The sequence below is a fragment of the Periplaneta americana genome, chromosome 13, assembly GCF_040183065.1.
Source record: "Periplaneta americana isolate PAMFEO1 chromosome 13, P.americana_PAMFEO1_priV1, whole genome shotgun sequence".
Classification (NCBI taxonomy): domain Eukaryota; kingdom Metazoa; phylum Arthropoda; class Insecta; order Blattodea; family Blattidae; genus Periplaneta; species Periplaneta americana.
The window spans coordinates 89550185-89560527 of record NC_091129.1 but is presented as its reverse complement, the minus strand read 5'-3'; positions in this window follow the sequence as shown (position 1 = coordinate 89560527).

Here is a 10343-nt window from a genome sequence, read left to right as displayed (position 1 = left end):
AGTGGGGAAAAAACCAGAGGTGGTATGCTACCCCAAGATTTTCTTCTGGCATACCTCGAATTAAAAAAAGGCATACCTCTCTCTTACAACATAAACTTGAATGATGTATACAATAAATTGTTTCGTACAGTCAGTAATGCAAATCTTTGAAGCTTACGCAACACATTAAATTTCTTAATAAAATAATTTCAAGTTACTTCGGTTATTTACTAAATCATTTTTCGATGTCCATTGAGACTTATCATTAAAAATAATGTTAAAGCTTCAAAGTGCCTTATTTAATTATTAATAAAAAGTGCAACAAAAAATGACAGTCACTAAATTGGCAACAATGACCACCACAAGGTACAGACCACAGCCTTCTATACTTGAAATACTACCCTTGTAAGAATTCCAGAGGTTGTGCTTGTCATATAGGCACCGTGCATGGGTCTCAAAATCGTACTGGTGGCGCCGTGCAGTGTCTCAATTCCTAATTAACTACAGGCTCGCAGTCATTCACTAGTCATGTGTGATATGGAAATTACCTGCGGCTTTCTGCCGATAAAAAGTGGTAATATTAGTAAGAATGGGTTCATTGATTCATAGTGTTCTGCCCAAGGGCAGGTCTTTCACTGCAATCCCAGCAATCTCCAGTCTTTAATTATTTTATAGACTCAGTGGAAAGTTCAGTACTGCTAGAGGAGTGTAAAAATGTAACTACAAAGTTCCTGAAATATCAGTGAAGTTGTTTGGCATTTAAATCAGATTTCAGACCATTGAATCAGGGTGAACAGTCATATTACTAAAACACTGATATACTTATATTTGATGTCATGACGTGTATAATATTTGTGTGTTTAATGTCTCTATAAATTACGTATTTTAATGTGATTTAATTCTAAAAGTAGTCTTAATTACACTTCCTGAATGGGCGACTGCAGATTCTCTAAAACACAACACACATGAACAATATCATCAACATACTACCTCTGATTGAGGTTATGGCTGAAATGTACATCTGTTATCAGGCTGTACATCTCACTTGACGATATGTGTCAGAGGAAGAACAATTTGTTTGTATGCATATGAAGTCTGACTAGTGTAATTTGTAGCTAGTCTGCGATATATGCAATGGAAGGGAAAAGGAACTGGCCACTCTACCCCATGATATTCTGGTCTAGTTGCCTCATAAGTGGTGCCTTGTTGGTATCACTTATGAGGTTCAGATTTCCCTTTGGACAGTTGAATAAACAATAAGATCAACATGCGGAAGCAGTTTAATTGATAGTTTGTGTAAAATGTTATACTGTATATTTTAATTCGCTGAATGCACCTTTCAAGATGAATTAGAACACTGGCAACGCTGTAAGTAGTTTCGACTTCTTCAGCTGTTAATTTACCATCGTGCAGATACGGTGGAGTAACAACAATGAGCCCTTTATCGGAGAGGTTTGTTATTATTCTGGGAAAACCTGACTTCATCACCACTTCTAATAAAGTCAATAATCCGCAATCAGTTGTTATGAATGTGTCACTCGATCTGCCTCGGTAGCATTTAGATTTGAAGGCTACCATCTGATCCACATTGGGTGGCTGTTCCACTTCTGAACAATTAATTGTCACTCTACATTTTTCAATATTGCAGGCATTGTTTCCTGAATACTTTCTCTGCTAGGCCAAAACCCAAAATTACAGTAACCATTGTGGATGTCAACAACATTAAAGTGGCGGTAAAAATACATTATAATTATAATTGTACGATTAACTCTGATCATCACCCTCATAGCAGAATACGACAATCCAGTTTTCATTTTAATTGGAAAATATGAGTAGACGATTTTCTTTACTAATCTTACTCTTGGAATTTTTCGAAAGCTTTCGATGTGAAATTCACTAATAAAAATGGCAAAAATAATATGTATGGTCTACATCTTGGGGCGTTTCGACTATCTGTGGCAGATATTTTTGGGTTAAATGATAGAATTGGAAATATTTCTTATTATGATTCTACGGGTATGATTGTGTTTCAATTGGCAGCAATTTTAACAATATATTCGAAACCACAAATGTCACTCCCATTAAGTCTGGTAGTTCTGTCTCATATTTTATTGTAGAATAATTTCGGAAACCTGAACGCGTGTCATAACATTTCTTATGTGACTTCAGTTCGGCATGTAATGGAATAGACACCTGAATAAGCAATTCACACAATTCAATTGTGAAAGAAAAAGACAAAATCACTAAGAATGGTTTCTTTTACTTCTGCCTGTATGGCTACTTCATTTTTCGAAATAACACTTGTTGAGCATTCGCCTTCCATAAAACTTAAATTTTCATCTTTTCTTCTTCTTTATGCGTCTCTTTCGTACCTTTCCAGAGCTAGTTGAGATGAGGCAGTCTTTTTCTTGTAATCTTTTATAAAAATACAGGGAACAGTATTCTAATTGTGGGGGTGTTCAGATCTCGTTCCCAATAAAATGAATACCGCAAATTTTTGCTGCTGGTGTTGGTTTCAGCACTTGAAATCAAGAATTAAATATCAATATGAATACATTTAAAAATAAGTATATTATTATTTATTGTTGCTAATGTTATACATATATATATATATATATATATATATATGTATGTAAAGAACTCAGTAATTATCTATTATTTGAAATTTAAATGATAAATTCCTGTCGTTGCTAACTCAGTGATTATTTATAAACATAATACCATATACATTCTATTTTTTATATCAGGCCTAGTATATAATAATACTATGATTACAAGTAGTGTAGCCTTATTTACTTTCGTCTGCGTACTGCATGGCTCCACAATTAGCGTCATTGCGCTTCAGTTTTCTGTTTTGGGAATGAATAAAAACAATATCAGTTGGTGTGTTCCTATAAGCATTACTACATTCAAGAACACAGCAATTTGCATTACCTTTCCACTTTTAAGGATCATCCGTATTTCTAATCATTTAACCTGAGATGTTAAGTATATTCATATGCTTCAAGCATAACTCTATCGCTGCTGCCCCGCAGTTAGTAACAACAGTCGCCACCAGAGGAGCTTGCACGGTGCCTATAAGCGTGTCTAAATACACAGTGAATACAGTTCCAGAAGGCTGTGGTTTAGATATATGAAGCAAACAGATAGTATTCTTTGCTGTGAAGAAATGTATAAACAAATTTTTACGATCACATTTTATCAGTGACTGTATTCATTTTTCACTAACAGTATGTTTTCTGGCCATAGAAACCAGTGGCGGTATTCCATACCGTCGCATACTGTCTCACTTCCCTCGCTGCGGTGACGGAATTAAGGACCAGTGAGATATTACTAAGTATTGCCATGCTCTGTATATATGTACACAGAGTAGCCCAAAAAATGTATACACTATTTGTTCATCTGTAACTTTGGAACAAATTGAGATAAAATTTTCGTTTTTGGGGATGTCGCTGAACTGCTCCACGAACTAAGTTCTATAATGTGTCCAGTGTGAGAGCTGCACATGATGTTAAATTTCGATTTGTTCTCGTAGCGCATCCAGTGTAGCTGGTGTTTCACAATAAACAACATCCTTTAGGGTCCCCCATAGCTAGAAAATGATGTTAGGTGTGGGGATCATGCTGGATACTCAACAGCACACACTTCGACCCATCCATCGTCTGGGTAGTGTTTCATCCAGATACGCTCTGACATCTCGATGGTAGTGGGCTGAGGCTACATCTTGTTGCACATAAAATCTCTCGTCTCCACACAGCTCTCAGATGGCAGGTACAATTGTTATCTGAAGCATCTCGAGATATACCACACTGGTAACTGTACCTTCAAAGAAGAATGGACCAATCAAACCCAGAGGACAAACCACACCACACATTAAGTCCCGGTAAATTGATGGCTTTGTCCTGATGGATTTGCGGATTTTTGGGGTCCAGTACACGCGGTTTATAGTACTATTCAGTTTGAATTGCCTCGTCAGACCAGACAATGTTTCCTCAAACTCCCATGTTTTCAAACCACTCAAAGTACTCAATTCGTCTTTCAGGGTCTTCCTTATCCATTACATGTAGCAGTCTTGGAATGTACACCTTCCACTTTGCAGTCTTCAAAATTTGCTGTACACTTGATCGACTGACTTGGTTTCACATGCAAACTGTTCCACAGACTTCTGTGGTGAACATGTGAATTGTTACTGCTGCAGAGCTAGCTACAATTGTCCGGAACATCCTTTTACACATCATTAACAGTATCACTGGCTCCGAATTTGTGCCGAATACGTGCAAATATGTTTGAAACTTGTTCTGTCATTGTCACCATACCTTGCTAATGTTTTCAAACTTAAAATACCACTGGCAAATCGCCCTCCATTGTTCGAACGACAACCTTGTAGCCACCATTTTGTTTTCACACTACTGCGTGCTCATCTGATCACTGCCAACAAACAACATTAAGCTACAATGTCCCCGAAAATGAGAATCTTATCTCAGTTTGTTCCAAAGTTATTGATGCACTAACAGTGTATACATTTTTTTGGGCTACTCTGTATATAAGTTAAAGTAAAATATATTTAATTTATATAGGCCTATTTAACATTGAAATATTTATACAGGGTGTTTCCGAGGTGGTGTTACAAACTTTCAGGGATGATGGCGAAGGGCACATGTATCAATTTTCACCTCAAAATCTGTGCTTCAGTGGCTGGTCATGATAATATCTTTGAAAAATATTGGAGTGCAAGAGGTCAAATGACTTTATTGTCAAACGCCTGGCATTAGAAAACAACAACAACATGTATCAATTTGAGATCAGGAACCATGGTCCGGAAGTGACTGAGTCGAAAGTTATAAGCAAAAGTAGTTGTGTGGAAATGGAATTGTAATTTGGCACTACATGCCCTCCTTCGTTTAACCTTTGGAGCAGTCATGGAAAGATGGTATGGGCCGGATGTCTCCTACATGGGTACTTGGCCCCGATACAATCTGTGAATTTGTCTACTGTTGCCATTGGCTCATCCGTATTCGAAAATCAGACCTGCTTATTCCGGTCTCGTGTACTCCATTTCACTAGGACTGATCGACTGGACACTGCAACTTGTACACATACACTGCTGTCTACAGACGTGCATATCAGGACCGACCATGTCCATTACACATTACGCTATCTGCATTGCTTTAGTGAGGTTTCCTGTCCCCATCCCTGAGACAGCGCCCTGAATGGAATACTGTAAGTAGACAACGTAAACAACGTCAGATGAATACAGTATGTGTAAGATGTATAAATAAATACACATAAATAAGGTGTACAGAGGAATAAAATTATTTCATTTCCACACAACTATTTTTGCTTGTAACTTTTGACTCGGTCATTTCCGGACCAGGATTCCTTATCTCAAATTGATACATGAGCCCTTCGCCATCACCCCTGAAAGTTTGTAACACCACCTCGGAAACAGCCTGTACATACATCAATTAATATAACAATTTTGGACACGTGTCTTCGAAAATTTTCATTCCTTTATCATATTTACACACACACAGAAACCATGAATGATGTCACTTCATTCAGCCCAAAAAAATATATATTTAATAAAATGTGCACATCTTTAAAATTTACTTCTGCACGTACATTATTACCAGTGAAAGAGAATGATTTCTGGCCCTACACTTATCACTGGAACCTTTGTTCTCAAAGTCTTTGAAATGGATATTCAGGTCTCAGTTTAAACAATAATAAATTCGACTCATGGCATAGCAGTGATCTATGACAGCTGATCATTAGCTCGATGTGGAATGATAAATTGTTGCTGAATTCCGGTCCTTTTAATATCATTAATGTCCAACTATCAATGGAGAATCAAACACATTAAAGGCATGCCACAAGAGTATGATAAATTAGCGAGAGCATACCAATGCTGTTATAATATAATGAAACAGTACTGACAATGCCACAGTGTGGTGATCAATATTTTCATCAATTTAATTCATACTTAATTGAAAAATGTACACAGTGATCCAAAAAGGACTTTACAACTTTGAAAGCTTACGAAAATGTATTAAGAAGACTTAGATAATTGGTTTTAATGTCATTTGATAGCAGAACACATCACATTTACACATAAACATTAAATGACTTTCAATTTGACTGCCATTGGTCATACAGAAAATATTCCACTTGAAGTATATTTCTTCCCGAACTCGATGCTACATATCCTGCAACTGTTCGGCCACTGCATCAACAACACGTGGATGTCCTGAAGATTTGGTATGGCTAACAGAAGAATCAGTCTTATCAAAAGTCGAACAAGTGACAGATAGCTTTGTTCGCATCCCTTCGAAATCAATGAGAGGTGCTTCTAGTAAGATACAATCAATCATTTGGCACATCTTACAGAGACGTTTGCATTTGAAAGCATAGCGATGTATGATGGTGCAACACATTACTGCAGTTGCAGAAGTGACACTCAATATGTTTCAGTCGTCTGCTAAATACTATGTGGAGCAACAACCACAAACATTGCATCTACAACCATTCGTTAGATGAGCATTGACGAATTTAAAAACGAGCTGCGTCAAGCACCCATGAGATCATTCTGAATTCAAGAACGACTTGATGAAGATGTGGTGTAGTCGTGGTCATGGTCGTGATCGATAAATTAAAAGACGTACAACTAATTTGCAGTTATTGTAGCAAAGAGAGTATAATATGCAAATCGTCCATTACAATATTGCATTACCTTATTTCGGTCTACGAGAAGCGAATAGAAGCATTTGAAATGTGGATATGGAAAAGAATAGAACGTGTGACGTGGACAGACAGAATAAGAAATGAAGTTGTGAAGAAAGAACGATACTGAAACTGATCAGGAAGAGGAAAAGGAAAAGGAATTGGCTGGGTCACTGGCTGAGAAAAAACTGCCTACTGAAGGATGCACTGGAAGTAATGGTGAACGGAAAAAGAGTTCGGAGCAGAAGAAGATATCAGATGATAGACGACATTAAGATATATGGATCACATGAGGAGACAAAGAGGAAGGCAGAAAATAGGAAAGATTGAAGAAAGCTGGGTTTGCAGTGAAAGACCTGCCCTTGGGCAGAACACTGAAGGAAATACATTCCGATACCAGATGTTGGAACTATTTTCTTATGTGATGTCTGTTATGATGACGTATGTTGTGTTACGTCATGAGTTATCCATTGCTGTGCTGGATTGGAAGTCTGTTGGTTTAGAGTTTTGAGTTTTTAGGTTTTAGATGTTGGTATAATTAATTTTTTGTATGTTGGTCTGCATTAGTGGATTTTAGAATTTGATTTGATTTTATTGCTGTGCTCGTGTGCTGTTCGAGAATGGTTTGTTACGAGGGTGATTATGAGTAATGGCACATAAGTTGCATCTACACGGTTCAATTTTCCATGCGCGTACGCATTCAATCTGGAGAGAATATTGAAAGAATCAAGTTGAAAACGCATGTTCAACTAAGATGTATGCAGATTTCGTGACTAACTTACATGGTGCGCTGTGTCATCTTCACTACGTACATGTATATTAATTACCGACACTTAATATTAAATATCAATCCAATACTTAGGCCTACTTTATTCTCAAAATTGTGGTTTAATACTCCATAGGCACTCGTATTTTGCTATAATCTTCAATAAAGCTACTCGTACGTGCCGCCATTTTAAGGTTAAAAGGTCCACCATCACTGAACAAAAGAATTTTCAGTTTATTCGCGGCCTCCTAATGCAATCAGCTGCTCGCTTCATGTTGCTGTTGAACGAAATAACGCACATGATATTCACCGGCGATGGGTAGCTTTCAATTTCTGCATGCGTTCTCATTTTTAGTGGCAAAAGACATGCACAATTGAATACGTTTCGTACATTGCTTGAATGTGTGAAGTTGAAAGAAAAGTTGAACCGTGTAGATGCACCTGAACGTCTGATTTGCATTTCGTTATGAGTTAGGCCTACATGTGTTAAATTAGGCCATAGGCCGAAGTATGTGACAAAGTTAGTGTTAGTTGAGGGGATATTTAAGTGACGTGAGCTCTAGGAATGTGTAAAGGTTTGATTTATGTAAGTTTTCTGTCCCGTGTGTAGGGTGGGGAGATATCGAAGTTGCGTCCTATTTTGTGCATATAAAATGTGTAGTAGGCCTATAAGCTTAAGTGTATTTTACTGAAATGCATGAATTTACTTTACTATACCACGATTTGTAAATTTATTGATTAACCGTACCAGTATATTTCCTATGAATGTCCCCACCCAAAAACCGGTTTCCAGTGCGAGTCCTCTTGTGTTTTTTGTTGTTGATGATACCGCCAATTTGTGATGTCATCGTCATGTGACAATTTATGTGTAATGCGGTTTCGTACGCCCGTTACGTGTTCTCCATTATTCTCATACTAGGTCCGAGTTTACAATAATTGTAAATTATCAATGTCAAATTCATTCGGGAGTGTTAAATCTACTGTATATTATTTGTGCAAGCTGAAAACGAAGGATATTTTGAATACGCAATATAAACGGCATCGCAGGCTTCTCTAAAAACAGCAGTGATCTGAGTCAAGAGTTTGTGCCTGGTGTTACATCAATAGATGAGGTAAGCAATACTAAAATCTATTATAGTTTTCCGTTTGCAGTTTATAAGTACATAATGGGATCAACTTTGTCTGATGATATTAGTGTAAAAGTGCATCATAATCCCCAATGTTATAGCTTATGAAAACTTCTCTGCCTTCAACCGTGACGACTCGGGTTCGATCCCTGTCAGGGTCACGAAGGAATTTGTGGTGGACAAAGCGGGCGCGTTGGGGTTTTCTCAAGGTTCTCCCGTTTTCCCTCACCATTATCATCATAATCATTCCCCTAATACTCCGCAATCACGCTCACTGTGCGAAGTCCCGAGCCCGGTCTCCAGAATAGCTACTGTTTTTCTTATGTTTATAGATCTTATTGCCAACCGAAGGCTAAAAATAAAATCAGAGAATTAAAGATTTTAGTATAAATTTCAGAAAAATTAAACTTTCCGAAATTTCAAGTTAATTTTTTTTTTTTTTTGTATTTTTTCTAATACTTTGCATTTAAATACTCTTCATAACCAAAAATAAGCTCTTAAATTATCACTATAGTAACCACAAAATTTGTAATGGGAAAAGTGCGTTTCATTTGCAGTAACACGGTTTTGTTCTAAATGCGTAAATAACCTCATATTTTTAAAAAATAAATACAGTATTTAACTTCGAAACAGCTTAGAACGCTTGTATTTAGGCTCGACCTCTTCTCGTTTCCTGAACCCCGAGTGTAGCAGTCTGTTGAATTCCGTATGCTCGTGCTGGACAGTGACTCTGAACCGTATGAATGAGTGTTGTTTATTAACTACAGTACCGACTGAAGTTCGCGACAAAATGGCGACATGTGACCGTACTGGTACTCGCATATCTCCGGCGTGCTATTCTATTTCTTTTGTTTGACAGAGTTCACAAATAGCTTTCCTTGCCTTTCAAGTCTGAAATAAATGGTGAAGGCAGGATCGTGATAATAATTCATATTTATTTGTTCACTAATGACTTGTACTTGCGTACCTCGTTGATATCACTGCTTTATACTGTGCACACTAAAATATATTATTTTCACTATTACACTATCATAAAGAATGGAGCTTACATGTCCAAATATTATTTACACTATTGTACAGAATTTACAAACTAAGTACCTAGGCTCGCTATAATAGCCTATTATTATTATTATTATTATTATTATTATTATTATTATTATTATTATTATTATTATTATTATTATTATTATTATTATGAAAGAAAATACATTGCATTAGGTCTACAATACACAATACTAGCTTAGTAGTGTAAATAAATGCAGACCTACATTCTTTATTATAATGTAAATAGTAAAAATAGTGTAGTCTAGTGTACATAGTGTAAATAATTTAAATTGTAAATATTAGTGTAATTGTTAAAGTAGTCCTTGTTTTCTTCTGCCCCATTTTACGAAACAAGAGTAGCGAGAGTCGTTAGTTAAGTAGGCCTACAGTACTTCGCTTGCTAGACGTAAACACGTTCACTTGAAAACTCCAGTAATTAATCTTGCAGCCTCCTGGGACAAAATACGGTCTCTAATGATATGAAAACATTACCAGATAACTGATTTATCCTCCTGAGTCCTGAGAGTATAGTAGATATAGTATACTATACTATACCATATCATACCTCATACATGAATTACATGATTATGATAGGCCTATATAAGATGCAGGCCTATGTGCAGTATAGTGCAATATACCTGCATAATGCATTTGTGCCCTAACTGAAACCTGCAGAATTTTTTCAGCAATTTTCCTCATGTCAGTGA